A 19147-nucleotide genomic window follows, 5' to 3' on the forward strand; every position below is an offset into this window, starting at 1 on the left:
ACACTGAAATGTGGCATCTATTTTTGGGCCTGAATCCAGACATTACCCCAAAGAGCATATTATTCCATCTGACACAAGTTGGATCCCTGCTCCTTGATCTGTAAAGTACCTGAGAGTACTAGTAACCTCTCTTCTGAATTATGCTTCAGAGCAGGGCTAGTCGTGAATTTTAACTGGTTAACAAAATCCCCATGAGTGCCCACTGAAGTTTATCTGTCTTGAGTGTCCACTAAAGTTTATCTATGGAGACTAATTTCTAAATTATGTTGTGTTATGGAATTAGTCTTCATGATTAACAAAAAAAAAAGTCCGGTTTCCCGCAAACATTTTTTCTGGCTATGGCCCAACTTCAGTGCACCTCTTTTTTCCACTTTATAAAATTGGAAATACATAGAATTCTTTACCGCCTCAGAACTGTAAACGCGTCTGTGTTTTTCTTTGGTCCTTTTGTGAAGGTAGGCAAAATGTGAATATTATACCAGATTCCTAGGCACTAGCTACGGCTTTTACTGTAGCTTACTTTAGTTTTCAAATTATTTATTTTTGATGTGTATAATGATTTTATTTGTAGTTTTGTGGGCTCTTATGTGAATATTTTATGAAGAAATGATCCAGAAATTTGGTTTGCTGTGAATTTTCCAGAGTCTCACTTATCCAACGTCCTGGATTATCCAACGCATTTTTGTAGTCAATGTTTTCAATACATTGTGATATTTGATGCTAAATTCGTAAATACAGTAATTACTACATAGTATTAATGCGTATTGAACTACTTTTTCTGTCAAATTTGTTGTATAACATGATGTTTTGGTGCTTAATTTGTAAAATCATAATCTAATTTGATTTTTAATAGGCTTTTCCTTAATCCCTCCTTATTATCCAACATATTCGCTTATCAAACGTTTTGCCGGCCCGTTTATGTTGGATAAGTGAGACTCTACTGTATATGAGAGGACCCATAGATTTCAACAAGCACTTTACATGACTAAGATTGACCTGCAGCTATGCTGTATTTTACTGATTTTAACCAGGGGTTTTTGTGAAGTGAGATATTATGGTTGTTATTGTTTCATGTTATTGTTTCTATAATTTTTGTATTCGTGTATTGCACCTTTGAGTGCTTTGTAAGCCACCCGAGTCCCTCTGGGAGATGGTGGCGGGGTATAAATAAATTATTATTATTATTATTATTATTATTATTATTATTATTATTATTATTTAATTTTAAGACATTGTCGAGATTAAATCAGGTTAAAATATTTTTCTTCAGAATTGCTATGCTTTAAATGCCAAGCAAATGAAATTCTTCCAAGTATTCTGGCAGCTTTGTAATATTTCCGTATAAGACTTTGTTATTGTAAACTTTGACGATCCTTGCTAACAATGCAGTAAGCTGGATATTCCAGCACTCTGAAATTTACACGTGTAATTCTTGACCTCAGAATTAAAAAAAAAATCCTATTCACTAATGCGTCCAATTTACTAATGAGTTACTAACACTCCACTGCAGAATGCAGCTTAGCTGAAGTGTTTGGATTTAAACCGATTTATCGATTTAATTGGCTTAAATCCTAGTACTTTCATGAAGCTGTGGATCAGCCAGCTTTGCTAGCCAAGGGGTTATCAGTTGGTCCGTATTTTGTATAAACATTCCTTTCTGTTAAAGTTCACCCACCCAGCCATCCCTCCAGACTCCAGAGGAAAGTGGAAACTAGGAATATTTTCAGGTTGTTCTCCTAAGAGAGGTATAAAGGACAATTAGTAAATTGAGGGAGGTTATCTTTGGAAGGCCTTAAGAGAAACTTGACACCACCCAGCTCCCCTGGAATGCTTTCAGATAAGCAGGGCAAACAGGCCCCAAAGGCAGAGGCTAAAGGGGAGGCCCAGAAAATGACCCCACTCGGCTGTGTTTTCTAAAGGAAGTCCGAAACAGCTGTTCAGCCTGACCCAGTTCAGGAAGAAAAAGAACAAATGGAAGCCCTAACTGTCGCCTTGTGTTCAGCCAATCAGACTAAGAGAAAGACTCAAACAACCCCCCACCCCAGACTTTTTCAGCTTTTGGCTGCTGCAGCTTCTTTTTCCTCCTTTGAATTATGCCCCCTCTTTATGTACATTAATGCTCTTTCAGTCTCATCTAGGCAATCTCTTATCTAACTGTCCTCAACCACATCTGGGCTGCACAACCCCCAAAGCAAACTTAGTGGTTAGAAACAATTTCCACCGATGCCATTTGACAAGTGATTTTTAATTTTTTTTTGTAAGCACTTGAGTGACCATTTAAAAACACACACACAAAGGAGGAGAGTGCAGGGAAGAAGGAGGCACTTGCAAGTAGATGGAAAGGAGATGAATATGCGTGCATTGTTGGAGGCTTTCATGGCCGGAATCACTGCGTTGCTGTGAGTTTTCCAGGCTGTATAGCCATGATCCAGAAGCATTCTTTCTTGACTTTTCACCTGCATCTATGGCAGGCATCCTCAGAAGTTGTGAGGTCTGTTGAAAACTAGGCAATTGTGGTTTATATATCTGTGGAATGTTTAAAGTGGAAGAAAAACTATTGTCTGTTTGAGGCAGGTGTGAATGTTGCAGTTGGCCATCTTGACTAGCATTGAATAGCCTTTCAGCTTCAAGGTCTGGCTGCTTACTACCTGAGGGAATCCTTTATTGGGAGGTGTTAGCTGACCCTGATTGTTTCTTTGCCTCCCTTGGGTGTTGCAGAGTTGAGTAGGACTTAAAAATCAGTCCTACAGTATCCTCCCAAGTGGGATATAAAGCTGGGATGAACCCTTGAAGTGAGCACAGGTTGAGAGAGGTAAAGTTTGTTATATGGACAGAGAAAATGTGAATGAGTAATATGCATATGTGGCAATTATTATCTAAGGTCTATGTGAACAGTACACAACGGGTTGCTGGGTTTCAGGGCTGTATGGCCATGTTCCAGAAGCATTCTATCCTGACGTTTCACCCACATCTATGGCAGGCATCCTCAGAGGTTGTGAGGTCTGTTGGAAACTAGGCAAGTGGGGCTTATATATCTGGGGAATGTCCAGAATGGGAGAAAGAACTATTGAGTCCCTCATGGGGCGAGAAAGGTGGGGTATAAATGAAGTAAAATATTGTCTGTTTGAGGCTAGTGTGAATGATGTAATTGGCCACCTTGGTTTGCAATGAATAGCTTTTAAGCTTCAAGGTCTGGCTGCTTACTGACTGGGAGAATCATTTGTTAACTGGCCCTGATTAATTCATGTCTGGAATTCCTCGGTTTTCTTAATGTTGTTCTTTATTTACCGTCCTGATTTTAGAGCTTTTAAAAATACTGGTAGCTAGATTTTGTTCACTTTCATGGTTTTCTCCTTTCTTTTGAAATTGTCCACATGCTTGTGGATTTCAATGGCTTTTCTGTGTAGTCTTGATAAGGTAGATATTAGAGTTAGTAGAACAATGGCTTCAAACTACAGGAAAGGAGATTCCACCTGAACATTAGAAAGAACTTCCTAACTGTGGGATCTGTTCAGCAGTGGAACTCTCTGCCCTGGAGTGTAGTGGAGGCTCCTTCTTTAGAGACTTTTAAGAAGAGATTGGATGGCCATCTGTCGGGGGTGCTTTGAATGCAATTTTCCTGCTTCTTGGCAGGAGGTTGGACTGGATGGCCCACAAGGTCTCTTCCAACTCTACAATTCTATGATTCTATTTCTGTGTTCTCAAATAATATGCTGTGTCCAAGTTGATTCATCAAGCTCCCTCTTTTTGTGCTGGAAGCTCCTTCCTTGGGGGCCTTTAAACAGAGGCTGGATGGCCATCTTTTGGGGGTGCTTTGATTCTGGTTTTCCTGCATGGCAGGGGGTTGGACTAGATGGCTCATGGGACCTCTTCCAATTCTATGATTCTATGAAGATCGGTGCTTGCAGTGTCACAGTCAAGGGAAAGTCCAGGAGTGTCCATCAAATTTCCCTCCAACTGTCTTGCAATGAGAGAAGCTGCAGTAGTTGCCCATCCTGCCACTTACAGACAAGAGTTCTTTCTCTCACACTGGACTTTCCACAGATATATAAACCCCACTTGCCTAGTTTCCAACAGACCGCACAACTTCTGAGATTGCCTACCATCAGCACCAAAGCCAGAAAAAAAATGGGGGGGGGGGGGGTTAGCGAATCATGAAAAGTAGTTCCATAACGCGAAATAATTTAGAAATCGGGCTGCATCAATAAACTTTAGTTGACACTCGTGACAAACAAACTTTAGTAGGCACTCATGGGGACTTGGTTAATCAGTTAAAATTCATGAGTATAAACCAGGGGTTTTTTAACCTGAAAATTTTCGGGGGGGAGTTTGAACCCCTAAGCCCCACCCCTTGGCTACAGCCTTGCCTACTACAGATGCAGGCGAAACGTCAGGAGATAATGCTTCTGGAACATGGTCATACAGCCCGGGAAACCCACAGCAACCCAGTGATTCCGGCCATGAAAGCCTTCCACACCATATTCCCATCTTTGCTGTTGCACCGGATCTTTGTCTGCCCAAAGTTCACAGTTGAAAATAAACTAAAAGTCCCGACAGAGGGAGGAGGAGAAGATGTGCAAACTGGTTCCATCGCGCAACATGTTAGCAGCACCATCCCAAAGCTTTCCCCAAGGAAGAAGGGGGGGCAAGGGAGAAGTCAAGGTGATGGTGGGGAGGGGAAAAAAGAGGCTTGCGTGGTAGAAAGCCAACCTAAACTACCTCATCACACTAGAGCATGAATCCACTTTAAAACAGGTTTCTACCTCTTGCAGAATTCTGGAGTTTGTAGTTTGGTGAAGCCCAAGACCTGTCTGGCTGAGCTGTTTAAAAACCCCTCCCTAAAGTGGATTTAAAGTGGATCCAAGCTCTAGTGTGGTGAGGAATGAGAGGCGTCCTAGGCGTCCCTTTGCAGTGCTGCGCTTTTGCGCCTACACAGACATAGAGCAAGCGGCTTCGAAGCGGGTTGGCGTCTTGTGAGGCCAGTCGGCCCTCTATTACTACTCTTACCGGTCCAGAGACTAGAGAAGCCTCCCCTTTAAGAGAAGGGGGTCTTCCAACGCCGCTCGCGCCTACAAACACCCATCCCAGAGTCACGCCTGCGGTTGCTTTCCTCCTCTCCGTGGCCCGGGAAAGTTACAAGTTGGGACAAGTTGGGACTGTGTGTCCGAAGGGTTTGGGGGCGGAAAAGGGGGCAGCGAGGAAGTCTGGAGACTCCGCCAAAAGGAGTAAGCGAAAGCGGGCGGAAGGGATCATCAAAGGGAAGAAGAAAAGCACCAGTTGCGGCAGGTAAAGGGACTTGGGCGGCTCATCAAAGCGCCCTTTCAAGAGCCTCCTTGGCTCCGGCTGGAGACCTCCCGAGGAAAAGCCCTGCCTTCCCCGGGGAAAAGCAAAGCCTTAGATGTCTGAGATTTGGGCCGAGAGATGGGGGGAGAAACGGGGAGACGCGGCTGTTTCTCGCAGTCATACAGCAGGTCCAAGTGAGAGAGCCTTTGCACCATCAGCAGCACCCAAAGTTTGTTATAGGAGTGTGCGAAAAAGTCCAGGAAATCAGGGCTTGGATAGGAAATGCTTTCCATCGCCTCTCCAAGCCACGCCGCCTTCGGGATCGTAGGCGAAGTTTTGAAGACTCGAGGACGGAGCTTAGCGGAGTGTAATTACGCTTTAGCCTTTAAGCTAATTTGAAGTGCGTCGAGTCACGTTCCTCCCCAATCTGATCTGGCGAAGATCCGGATCCGTTTTTGCCCAGAGACTGTCGCCAGACGTGACTGAACTGCAATGGGTATTTTAGTTAAAAGCCCATATAAGCCCGTTGGCATCCCATTGGACGGCTCTTCCCCAGTCCACCTGCCCGGGCTGCTTGTAAACTTTTATTTGGTCGGGCCAGACGGAAAAAAGCAACGTGTTTCGGCGCTCAAAGGGCGAGGAGAGCCTCCGGGATATACCTTCGCCTTGGAGGTGTCGGTGAAAACAAACAGCAGGATGGGACCCCGGGGCAAGGAAGCCTGGCTCCTGCCTGCGGGAAGCGCCCCATAAAAACAGAAAGGGACGGGGAAAGAAGATCCAGGCATTGGCATGTGCTCTCCAGGCTTGTAAAATCGCCCCAATGTGTCCCCCCTTCCTCCCTCCTCCATCCCCTTCCACAATTTCTTTTTGATGTGCATATTCATCTCCTTTCCATCTACTTGCAAGCGGCTCCTTCATTGCTACGCTTTCCTCCTTGGACCCTGAGGCTGGACCAACACTGCCCGACTTCCCAGGATCTGAAAGCAGATTATCTGATTTGAACTGGATCATATGAGTCTCCACTGCCAGATAATCTGAGATCAGTTCCCGGGATATAGAGCAGTATGGAAGGAGCCTGAGATTTCTTTTTCAAGGTGTTGCAAGAATATATATACAGTGGGTTACTATGAGTTTTCTTGGCTGTGTGGCCATGTTCCAAAAGCATTCTCTCCTGACGTTTCACCTGCACCTATGGCAGGCATCCTCAGAGGCTGTGCGGTCTGTTAGACACTTGGCAAGACGGGTGTATATCTGTGGAAAGTCCAGGGTGGGAGAAAGAACTCTTGTCTGTTTGAGGCAGGTGTGAATGTTGCAATTGGCCATCTTGATTAGCATTGAATAGCCTTTCATCTTCAAGGTCTGGCTAATTCCTGCCTGGGGGAATCCTTTGTTGGGAGGTGTTAGCTGGCCCTGATTGTTTCCTCTTTGGAATTGCCATTTTCTGCGTGTTGTTCTTTATCTACTGTCCCGATTTTAGAGTTTTTTAAAATATTGGTGGCCAGATTTTGTTCATTTCCATGGTTTCTTTCCTTTCTGTTGAAATTATCCACATGTTTGTGGATTTCAATGGTTTTTCTGTGTAGTCTGACATAGTGGTTGTCAGAGTGGTCCAACATTTATGTTCTCAAATAATAGGCTGTGTCCAGGTTGGTTCATGATCAAAATCAGGATAGTATATAAAGAACACCAGTCAGAAAACAGAGAAATTCCAGACATGAATCAATCAGGGCCAGCTAACAGCTCCCAGCAAAGGATTACCCCAAGCAATAAGCAGCCAGAACTTGAAGCTGTAAGGCTATTCAGTGCTAATAAAGGTGGCCAATTGCAACATTCACACCTGCCTCAAACAGACAAGAGTTCTTTCTTCCATCCTGAATATTCCACAGATATATAAACCTCACTTGACGAATTTCCAACATACCTCATTGCCTCTGAAGATGCCTGCCATAGATGCAGGCGAAAAGTCAGGAAATAATGCTTCTGGAACTTGGCCATATATCCCAGAAAACACACAGCAATCCAAAGATGGGGACGATTCTGGCCTTTATCCCCAGGAAGGCTCCAAGTGCCCCTCGTTAATTGCGAAGCAAAGCCCAAGACCCTAAGGTCCCAATATCCCAGGATCTGAAAGCAGATTATCTGATTTGAACTGGATTATATGAGACTCCACTACCAGATAATCTGGGATCAGATACCAGGATATTGAGCAGTTTGGAAGGGGCCTGATATTTCATTTTCAAGTAGCAAAAGTGTTTCAAGAAGGATGCCTGCCATAGATGCAGGCGAAACGTCAGGTGAGAATGCTTCTGGAACATGGCCAATAACGCCCAGAAAACTCACAGCATCAACCCAGTGATTCCAACCTTGAAAGCCTTCAACAACACATCAAAGTGCATGATTTGGCAGAGTTGAACCAGGCAAAAGAGGGGATTTTACTACCCATCTCGAAGAAGGCTTGAAAAGTGGCAGGGTGGGCAACTACTGCAGCTTCTCTCAATGCAAGACAGTAGGAGGGCAGTTTGATGGACACTCCTGGACTTTCCCTTGACTATGCCACAGCAAGTGCAGATCTTCATAGAATTGGAAGAGACACCATGGGCGTCTCTTCTAGTCCAACCTCCTGCCATGCAGGAAAAGCACAATCAAAGCACCCCTGACAGGTGGCCATCCAGCCTCTGTTTAAAACTCCAAAGAAGGAGTTTCCAGCACAGGAAGAGGGAACTTGATGAACCAACCTGGACACAGCATATTATTTGAGAACACAGAAATGCTGGATCACTCTAACAACCACGATGTCAGACTACACAGAGAAGCCACTGAAATCCACAAGCATGTGGACAATTTCAACAGAAAGGAGGAAACCATGAAAATGAACGAAATCTGGATACCAGTATTAAAAAACACTAAAATCAGGACAGTAAATAAAGAATTCCAGACAAGAAACAATCAGGGACAGCTAATACCTCCCAACAAAGGATTCCCCCAGGCAGGAATTAGCTGGGCTTTGAACCTGCAAGGCTTTTCAATGCTAATCAAGGTGATTAATGGCAACGTTCACACTTCCAGCAGACAAGAGTTCTTTCTCCCACCCTGGACATTCCACAGATATATAAACCTCACTTGCTTAGTTTCCAACAGATCACACAACCTCTGAGGATGCCTGCCATAGATGTCGGTGAAACGTCAGGAGAGAAAGCTTCTGGAACATGGCCAGACAGCCCAAAAGACTCACAGCAACCCACGTTGCAAGGATGGTTGATGTTTTACCATCCTTGTAGGAGCAAGGCTTCTTTCATGTCCCAGCACGGGAAGCTGGAGCTGACAGAGGGAGCTCACCCGCTCTGGGATCAGATCCTGGGATATCTTATTTATAAGATTAATAGGATTCTGAGTGATAACAGAATAGCTGGTGAAATCAAGGGAAATGATTACATGCTTGATCATACTGAGGTATAAATATTCAATAGTATTCCTGTACCTTCATATTATTTAAGGAGAAGTCAAGGGTTGGGGTTCATGGGTGGGAATTTGGAGATGGCGGGATTGGGGGAAAATACTTGTATTTTGGTTGTGGAATATTAAGATTGTATGTTTCTATGTGTGTTTGTATGTATATATGTGTATATATACTACAATAAAATAGCAATAATAATAATAAAGATGCTGGGATATAGGGCCTGTCTGGAAGGGACAGGAAATAGGGCTCCCAGACCCGCTTTACTTTGGATTCCATGGGAATTCAGATTTTTTAAATTGGGTCAGGAGTAACTTGAGAAGCTGCAAATCGCTTCTGGTGCGAGAGAATTGGCCGTCTGCAAGGACGTTGCCCAGGGGACGCTTGGATTTTTTGGATGTTTTTACCATCCTTGTGGGAGGCTTCTCTCATATCCCCGCATGGAACTTGAGCTGACAAAAGGAGCTCATCTGCGCTCTCCCCGGGTTGGATTCAAACCGGCAACCCTCAGGTCAGCAACCCAACCTTCAAGCCAGCAGTCCTGTCGGCACAAGGGCTTAATCCACTGCGCCACTGGGGGCTCCTAGTTCTCTGAGTGAAGCAGTCTTGAGGGTTTGGCCTCGGCTGAAAAATTAAAAAAAAAAACACGAAACTAAACTTAAAGAGGAAGTGACTATTTGGGCGCAACGGAGGAGCCTCCGCTCCCGCGAGGGAAACTACAAACAAGGACGACTTGAAGGGTTTGATCAAAGAGGGCTCCCCTCCCTCCCTCACAAATCCTCGATGGATATAAGAGCGCCCTTCTTCTGCTGCTGCTAAGTTCATTAGCCTCCGCAATCAGCGGCGCGGCCGGCAAAAAAAAGCGCCAAGCCGGCGGAGAGAGAGAAAGAGAGAGAGAGAGCCCTTCATCAAGCGGGCGAAGGCTGGGGCCCTTCAATCACTGGCGCGCGCTCGGAGCAGAGGCGCTGATTGGGCGCAGCGTGGGAGCCTCGCGCTCGGCCTTCGCCTTCGAGAGCAGGAGGAGGAGGAGGGGGGAGCGGAGGTGGTTCAGTCCAGCTTCCCGACCAAAGCCAAGCAAAGCAGGGGCACTACTTGGAGCCCGAAGGGGAAGATAGAGAGCGAGAAACCCCGCCCACACACATATAAGTATAGAAGCGGACCAGTCCATTCTGAGGCGCTTGGGTTGAAGTGTTTTCCCCCCTCTATCATTAAATGGTAGGCGCCATTCTCCCCCCCCCCTTTTTTATTTCTGCTTCTCCCGCTTCTGCTGCTGTTGCCGCGCTCACAACACTCACACTCTCTCTTTGCCCCCTTTTTTCTACAATAGACTCTCCCGCTTTCCTCCCGCCTCTAGAGAGAGAGAGAGAGAGAGAGAAATTAGTCATCCCCTCAAGCGAGGAGGAGGAGGAGGAAGGCGCGAAGTGAAAACTCCTCAAGGCTTGCCTCTCGCTCTCTCTTTCCCAGAGCAGAACTTGTAACTCTTCTTTCTCCTCCTCCTCCTCTTCTCTCACCCCGCCTTTCCTTATTCCCCCCTCCCTCCCTTTTGGGCTCAAGTGTGGTGCTGCTGCTTGCTGCTCTTTCGAGGCTGCGTGAGTGAGGAGGAAGATGAGGCGGAGGATGATGATGAGGAGGAAGGAAACCAGCCCGCGCGGGGTAAGTGTGGTGGCGGCGGCTTCCGTCTCACGCTCGGGGCTGGTCCTAGAGCGCGCGTCTGCCTGCCTCCCTCAGGGGTACCCTTTGCTTTGCTTTGCCTTTCCTCAATCCTTTCCCTTTCTCTTCCCCAATCCCATCGCCTTCCTTCTGCCCGCGTTTTCGAGTAAAGGTCGCAGAGTCCGACTCTTTTCCCATTCCTTTTGGAATGCTCCTCTTTGCCAGAGAAAGCGTCTTATGCCCCTCCAAGAAGAGACAGAGGAGGGGGAAATAGAAGAACCAAACTTGAAGGGAAAGAGAAAGGGACACTTTCCTCTCCCTTTCTCTGCCTCTATTTCAATCTCTTTGGCCCCTTCCGCACAGCTGTATAAAATCCACACGGAACTGGGATATATGGCAGTGTGGACTCAGATATTCCACTTCAGAGCAGATATTGTGGGTTATTCTGCTTTCTTGATGTTCTGGGTTATATGGCTGTGTGGAAGGGCCCCTTGTTTCTCTCCGTTTGTGCCCTCGCAGTGCCTTGCCCCCAGGACTGCTGACCGAAAGGGTTGGTGGTTCAAATCTGGGGAGAGCGGGGTGAGCTCCTCTCTGTTAGCTGCAGCTCCCTTCATGCCTTGCCCCAATAGATTGATTAAACTCTCGTGCCGGCAGGACTGCTGGCTGAAAGGGTCAGCAGTTAGAATCTGGGGAGAACAGGGTGAGCTCCTGTTTGTCAGCTCCAGCTCTCCATGCAGGGACATGAGAGAAGCCTCCCACAGGATGGTAAAACATCCAGGCGTCCCCTGGCCAATGTCCTTGCAGACGGCCAATTCTCTAACACCAGAAGCGACTTGCGGTTTCTCAAGTCGCTCCTGACACACATACACAATAGATTGGCTTTCTCAGGCTCAGAAAAAGGAACAGGAGGAAAAGCATCCTTCTTAAGCAGGCATGGGCAAACTTCGGCCCTCCAGGTGTTGTGGACTTCAACTCCCACAATTCCTAATAGCAAGTAGGCTGTTAGGAATTGTGGGAGTTAAAGTCCAAAACAGCTGGAGGGCCAAAATTTGCCCATGCCTGCTTAAGAGGGATGGATGCTTCAACTTTATCCAGCCACTTAGACTGGGAAACTCCTCTCTTGACTTACCTGCTGCTCTTCCACGTCTTTTTCCTTTCTGAGGACAAGCATCCTTTCAGGATGCCCTTCTCCGGTCATGTAAAGTGTGCATCAACAAGGGCATTATGACTTCTCCAAAACACCCCCCTCCCAGGCGAGTAAAAGTCCAGCCTTCTTCTGTTGGACCTGATGCTGTAGAAGTTGAAAGCATAGGACAGCTCCTAGTACACATAGAGGCACAGACACACACCCTCATTGCCATTTGTCCAGACTTTTCACTGCGTCCAGACTGTGAAAGCCTGCCTTTGCTTTGATCGACTTTAAGATGGTTTCTTATCAGTCCTGTGATCTCTGTAGATGCCAATGGTCTCTTTTCATAGGCACTGTACTCTCCTTACCTTTTGACAATGTATTTCTGTGTCAGACGTTTGTAGGCAGAGTAGAATTCGCTGGGTGGTCTGTTTGTGTGTTCTGGAAGTGAAGCATTCTGACTTTGCAAACACACACAGTATGTCCTTAAGCTTATGAAACTGCCAGTAAAGGGAACAAAAATGAAATTTGCACATCTTTCCTGGAAGAGTGGAGTTCTGCAGGGTTTTTTGTAGTGTGTGTTGTTTTTCTGTCATGTTTTTTCAGAATGATCTAAACTTTAGTAATCTAATCATAACTTTAATAGAAATGCAAATGGCACAATGTCTTGCATAATACATGCTTGATGCATGTAAAATCCCAGTGATGCAATTGTATTGTGATTTGCAGTGTTAAAACAGTATGTAGAAAGACTTAGAATAATGCAGTATGTGTTTTAAGATCGCCAGTTTGTAATATGCTTTCCTTCGACACATATTGTTGAATCTGACATTCACTTATATTTACCTAAACTGAAACTTTTCAATAAGGTTATAAAAGATGTGTACTTTAGGATGTTTATTTTCTGGTTAAAAATATTAATGTTCAGGACATCCATTTTAGTTTTAATAACTAAAAAAGTAATACAGAATAATCTGCATATTCTAACAATGTTCTAGTAAATAATTTTTCATTTTCTTAAGTAAAGTCTATATATGTGTTGAATGCAATGTCAAAGATAGATATTACTGTATGAACCCCTGATCAGATACATAAAGCTAATATAAGTCCTAGACAACTTTATGGCTTGTATTACGTTAAAATAGTTTCTCAATGGTAAGGGTCAACATGGTTTAGTTTCTCAAATCCTGCAATAAACAAAAATGACTGTATTTAAGATTTGGTAGCTTAAAAATTGGGATTCTCATGCTCTGTATGTGGCAGATTCAGTGTAATTTCTGCAAATGAGAAAACATAAAGCCACATTTGTACTGTGTATAATATTCATAAAGAAGTGAAGGAAGGAAGAACTTTCATATCTATGAGGATATAGAAAAACTTAAATCATTCATTCCAGAAGATACTTCCTTTCAGTGAAATGACTGGAGTTGTTCAGAGGAATGATGTGGATCTCTTGGTAAAAAAAAGTCATCTATAGGTTAGGGACGATATTGCAGTCATTATGTGGTTAGCAAGATATTTGTATTCCAGTTAAGCACTTTGATGCAAATAATAGTTTGTCTTCAAGACCGATAGAAGAACACACCAGGACAATACAATGTTAAAAATTGTTCAATTGTTACAAGTTTTAAGAATTATTTCTGAAAAACCTCCTAGCTAGAAAAAGTAGTGTCACTGCTTGTAGAATTAAAGATACGATCTGAAGACAATCTTAGAAAATGTGTAAATTAAAAAATGAGTAGTATTTGAAAAGCTTATGTTTGGTACCCTTTGCTGTGTGTTCCAAGATATTGCTGGTGTTAGTGTATCAATCCTCTTGATTTCATTGGTTTTTGGATTAAATCCCACAGTGAGAACCCACAGTTCAAGGGGAATCAGGCCTTATACAAATAAAACAAAAGAAGTTTGAATTTCTCTAATTTATCATTAACATTTAAATAAAGGTTACTTAAAAATATAAGCAAATATTTTTTCTTTAAAACACTCACTATCAAGTAATCATATTGACTTAAAAAATTACTGTTGATGAAATTTGAAAGCTTTTGAAACTTTGCAACAACTCAACTCAAATGAATAATTTTTGAAAATTCTAGCAATACATATTAAATACAAAGTTTTGGAATAGTATCAGACGAGTAACTGTTTTTACAGCTATAACTAATATTTGTATAGTAAACAGATGGCTTTAATCAACCTATATTAAAGCTAATGCTTGTCCTTTAACCTGTTTGAACAAGATTTGTTGTTTTAGCAGGTATGGTTATATTAAGATTCTTAACATTTGGAGCGCAGAACAGAAAACTTCTGCTACTTAATGATGTTGAATTTTTCTGAAGAAAACTGCATGTCATGTGCCTATGTGATAAGATGAAATATCCTTTTCCAAATAACTCTTGAACTGAAAATATATCTTCTAACTTGTAGGTTGAAAATGGCAAATCATTTGCTACTATTTTGCAAAGGTAGTTTTATGTTCAGTTATCCAAACACTTAAATATTCATATTTTTCTAACCTTGGATAATTTTCTGTTAAGTAAGGTAATGCAATTTCCAGTTATACCAATTCTAAAAAAGCCTGGGTTTGAAAGTTGGAAATGTTTTACACGTTTTCAGTATAGCAATAGGCTGGTCCCCCTCCTTTGTTCTGAAACTGATAACTGGATTATGTCATATAAACTTGATTTATTTTATATTTTCTTCATACCAGGCATTACTGTTATGAAGATTTCCTTGTAATTGAGATTAATGTTTCCAAGCAAAAGGAGTGGTTTGGAGAGCAGCATTCATTTTGAGTGCTGTTCTAATCAACTTTACATAAAGCATTTCACAATGTATCAGTCTGCATCCAAACCTGCCTTATTACGTAGAATTAGCTTGTTGGTGATTGATAGCAAGATTGCTCCATCTTGAGAAGTCGTTTGTTTCAAAATAAGTGTTAGGGATTCAAAAATTTTTGGAGTTCTAGGTCACACCACACTGACCTTAATGAAACCTGAATGAAGCTTCATAATAAAACTGGACAGGGAAGGAATTTCATTTTGGAAAAGAAAATGCATATGTTTATCCTATGCTTGTGCTTAATCTGCATTTCAGAGACAGATATGTAGCTTTCTTTTAACCAAAACATAGTAGATACAAGCAACTGATTATCACTTCTAAAAATATGCTTATATTTGTTTTAATCTTGTTCCAAGAACAAGATTAAAAATATCTAATATCAGTCAGAATCACCTGTCCTATTTCAGCTGATAGGTATTCCAGCAGTACATTGTATGGTAATAGAAATCACCCTGGGAATGAAAAGTAATGGAAGTATTTCTTTATCCTTTTCTAAAAACAGTAAGGAGAGTGGATGCTTTCACTCCTGCTGTGAAATTTGCATATTTTTTCTCCTGTCTCTGTTTCTATCTCAGCTCTGTCAGCATTTTGTTCCAGACAAAAAGTAAATATTCACTTTTTATCATGGATGGGATACCTGTATCCAGTTCACTAAAACACCAGGAGAGACTGAATACCATAACCTTTTTGAATAAAGCAGGAAGATAGAATAATGTAATACTAGATGAAATAAATGAGCTATTTGCATCTCCTTAAATGGGCCATTTCTTTCCTGAGAGATCTTTGTTATGTGACATTATTTACATTATACCTTAAATATGTTGATGTGTAATTTGCAGTTAGAAGAGCATCATTTTCAAAATGTTTTATTTCTCACCAAGTGAATTACTGTTTTCAGATATGTAGTTATTTTCACGTAGATCACAAATATGACAAAATTGTAAAATGACTGCTGAGCATCCCTATTCTTTTTTCTTTTTCTTTTTTTTTAAGTATCTGACACTTTTATAGAAAAGAGGTAGTATGTTTCATAGATCTGTGGCTTTGCTTTCCTTTTCCACTGCTGACATGTTTATATTCTTTACATTGTAGTGACGTAGCTCTGCTTGACTCCCTTATGAGTTCATGGGCTGTGTATGAAATTATTTAGAGTGCTTCGGGTGACTAAGTCATCAGTATTGCACGCACACACACTAATATCAGTATAAATCCCTAATCTTAAATTAATTCAGTACCGAAATGTTGAATAAATAGAACTCTTCCTTCTGCGTCCTGTGTTAGAGAACGCAATGGCTAGAGGTGAGAAATATTTGTTATGTATAAATGTTGACACAAAGTCAGCATTTCCTGGAATATTGTGGGTTTTAGTGACATAATTTGGATAATTAGTACTAATATACTATTTGTTTATTGGAATGAAGAAAATTAGCTGTTAATTGTAGACCTGAGAAGTAAAAAAACAAACAAACATAGATTAAAGTAAAAGTCATTGGAAATACTTAGACTAATATTCTTATTTGATCCCATCCCGTCTTATTGATGCAGGAAGGGTGAGATGAATGCACATAGTCTCAAAGTTTTCTCTAAAAAGGAAGAAAGAACAAATAAAGAAAAAAAGATGCTGTATGTCACTGTAATGCCAGTTTTATTTACAGTAACTTAGTTTTCCTTCATATGAAACAAAAACATTGTGTACATTGTGATGACAAACAATAATAGCATGCCTATTTCTGGCATGATAAAAGAGTACACTAAATTATGTTTTAAAAGATTATTTTATAAGGTAGAAGATATTGTCTGGGCCTTATGATGCTTATGCACACAATTAAGAATCTATACAACAAATCACTGTGTTGTATATGTCTCTCATTTTCTTTTATGATAGGAATCAATTTAGCTGTGAGTTACAAACATGCATTCTGGGTTTTTTCCTCAGTCTAATTTTGATCTGAAGATACATCATTTATGTTGATATAAGTCATATTGACTATAATTAAGAATACACATCCCACTGAATCCATTTATGGAAATGGGGTTGTTGCCACTGGAGTATTTTGAAGATTGTATTTTAAGACTCTTGTGAGAATAAAAGCTCTTAAAAATACGTGCAAAATTTTTAAATCCCTTTTTCTTTGATATCTACAAGTCCACTTCAAAATATAAATGAGCAGTGTAATGTCTAAAGTACTGCTCTGTCTACTGTACAGTATAACTGAAAATGGTTTCATTAAAAACACAAATATTTGATCTAACATCACAGGAAGAAACATATTTCAATATGATGACACATTTTGTACATTTAAACATCCTAGGAAAACATGTATTAATATCTTTAAAGGATGAATGTATCTGTGAGACATAAAATTGCATCCTAATGCTGAAATCCTACCCATAGTTTCCTAAAATAACTTGCATTGAAATTAATGCATTTAAATCTGCTTGGAGACTTGTAAGAAAGTTCCATCAGAAATGAAAGGAACCCATGTAGTGGCTGCGAAGTTTAAGGACAACTCAAGAATGCTTACCAATGTGTAGAATTACAGTACATGCTTTTGATGTGAGTGTAGGTTATAATTGGGCAGGCTGTAATAATATTTTTTTAAAGTCCTTTAGATGTCTTGTTTCAGATTTGCTGACCCCATAAAGAGGGAAATATTTTTAATATACCACATTATGGATAAGAAAATAAAAATAAAATATCTATGAAAGCTATGGTAGTTTCCTCAGATTTTTTATTCCTCTGATGATAATTACTTTGGGCTAGAAACTGATAACTTCTGTGGTTCTTAGTGTGAGCTGTGATCCATGAAGTGCTTGATTGAATTTAGTCATATAGCCATTTGGTGTTTTTAGACAAGCTGCTATCTTTAAGCTTCACACCCACTTGTACTGTGGGAATAATCATGTCAGCCTTTTAAACAGAACTGGTACAAAGATTACTGGCAGGAAAGTGCCAAAGTCGCTAGTTAGACAGAATTTAGAATATAGTAATGAGTAGAAAACTAACAGTTGCCTTTTCCCCTCATTGTATGGTTTCTAAAATATTTTGCTCATTGTTATGTAAATACAAAATATTAGAAGATGAATTTGAAAACACTGATAGGAGAAAATGTTGTTTTTTATACAAATTAAAGAGAACCTTTAGGCTGAGAACTGATTCCTGCAATATATATCAAATATTACTTTTAAGGGTAAAAGTAATAGGAATGTGTACTGCTTTATAAATGCAATTGGATACATTTTAATTATGAAGGTTACAAATCCTGGTTAACCTGTGGTATTTATTTAAACAGAATTCTGAAGTTTATAATCAAATAACAGTAGTTTTTAAACACTGAAGTAAGGAACATACCACTAATTTCTCAAAATGCCAAATGGTTACTTTAATTGTCTACAAACCAGTATATGTTAAAATCCTTTATTAACTGATATTTAACAGTATGAACTATTGTGAGACTGAACAATTAGTTTATGTCATCTAAAGAGTGGGAACTCAACACTTAACTCTGGAAAACATATGACACTGGGTATGTTTTCTCTACGTCTGTTATTCACCATTCTTACTGACTGCCTCCAGAATGAAAAGTTCAGTAGAATTTCTCTCTTTTCTGAGCAATTTTCGAGTAATTATATTTAGGCGAAGAGATGGTTGTTAACTTGAGGAATAATTGGTTGAAGCAGCAGAGTTTACTATATTGCCCTTGTTTTATCATGGACACATGCTATTGCAATTAATACAAACTTGTTTTTATAAATGAGACATGCAGCAATTATTCCTGTTCATTATAAGTCATTCATAGCACCGCTATTCTTTTCCAAGCTACGAAACCAAAATATAGCACTGCACAAACCAATGTTAATACTATTATTTCACTTTATGATCATCTATCTGTGCTTTTTTAAATACTGAAAACCCATTAAAGGTTGCTTAGTTGTTGCAGTGAAACCAAACAGTAAAGATAGGTTCCTTTTTATAAATACTTTTTCAACATTAATGTAATAGGAAGTCGTCTACTTGATTGACTGAACTAAGAAGAGAAGCAATTCCAATGCTTCCATACAACTGTACAGTTCTTTCCCAGTTTAACAGTATCTTCTGAATTCTAACTTGAAATAAAAGTTTGCATTGTTGGTCCAGTAATGTTTTGTGTTAGGGCTGAATCAGCGACTGCATATAAGTAATGCACATGTATTGTTTGGTTTTGGGTGGGGAGCTTGAGAAGGAGGGGACAGTGTTAAGACTCTATTGTTGTGACTAGCCAATCATGTTGTGAGCAACCTGCTGTTGCCTCTTGGTTCATAAGCAAGTAAGCTCACACCTTAAGAAAAGTGGAACTATCAGAAGTAATGCACCCTTCACCCCAGTTTGATTCCTTTAGATAAAGGAATTCTGAATCAGTGCTGAAATTTGAGAAGGTACACTGTTAAGATTTCAGGTGAGACTTTGGGTTTTGATTTTCTTTCATGCTTAATAGGTTAACAAATCAGGATTTGGGTTTGTTAGCACCTTTAGCAGTGCATTCTTCCTCTCGTTCTTATTTAGCTGGATTTAACTGGATATGGATCAGAAAATGGGAGGCAAGATTAAAAGGTTGAGATCTATGTTTTTTTTTTAAATTAAAATTTGAATCCTCATGGCTACAATACAGATGCATAATCCGCACTATAAAATTGGATTTTCTCATATAGTTAGTGGAAAAATGCAATAGTATTTTAGTTTCAATAATGGCATGAGAAATTGAGTGTTTATTAAGTATAGTACTAATTAAAATCTTGGTGAATAATAGCTATAA

The 19147-nt window shown here is 40.8% G+C and overlaps 1 protein-coding gene across 23 annotated transcripts in view; it reads left to right on the plus strand.

The window, feature by feature from the left end:
- The window catches only part of tenm3 (teneurin transmembrane protein 3), a 1793546-nt gene that overhangs the window by 1207600 nt on the left and 566799 nt on the right, over nt 1–19147 (plus strand). For 22 of the 23 annotated variants that reach the window (XM_062982692.1, XM_062982693.1, XM_062982691.1 and 19 more), the window contains one exon: nt 10292–10390. The exons of the other annotated variant lie outside the window; for it this stretch is intronic. The gene's annotated coding sequence lies outside the window, so the exon portion shown is untranslated. The remainder of the gene's footprint in view (nt 1–10291; nt 10391–19147) is intronic. 23 annotated transcript variants of the gene reach the window in all.

This window comes from Anolis carolinensis, chromosome 5, assembly GCF_035594765.1.
Source record: "Anolis carolinensis isolate JA03-04 chromosome 5, rAnoCar3.1.pri, whole genome shotgun sequence".
Classification (NCBI taxonomy): Eukaryota; Metazoa; Chordata; class Lepidosauria; order Squamata; family Dactyloidae; genus Anolis; species Anolis carolinensis.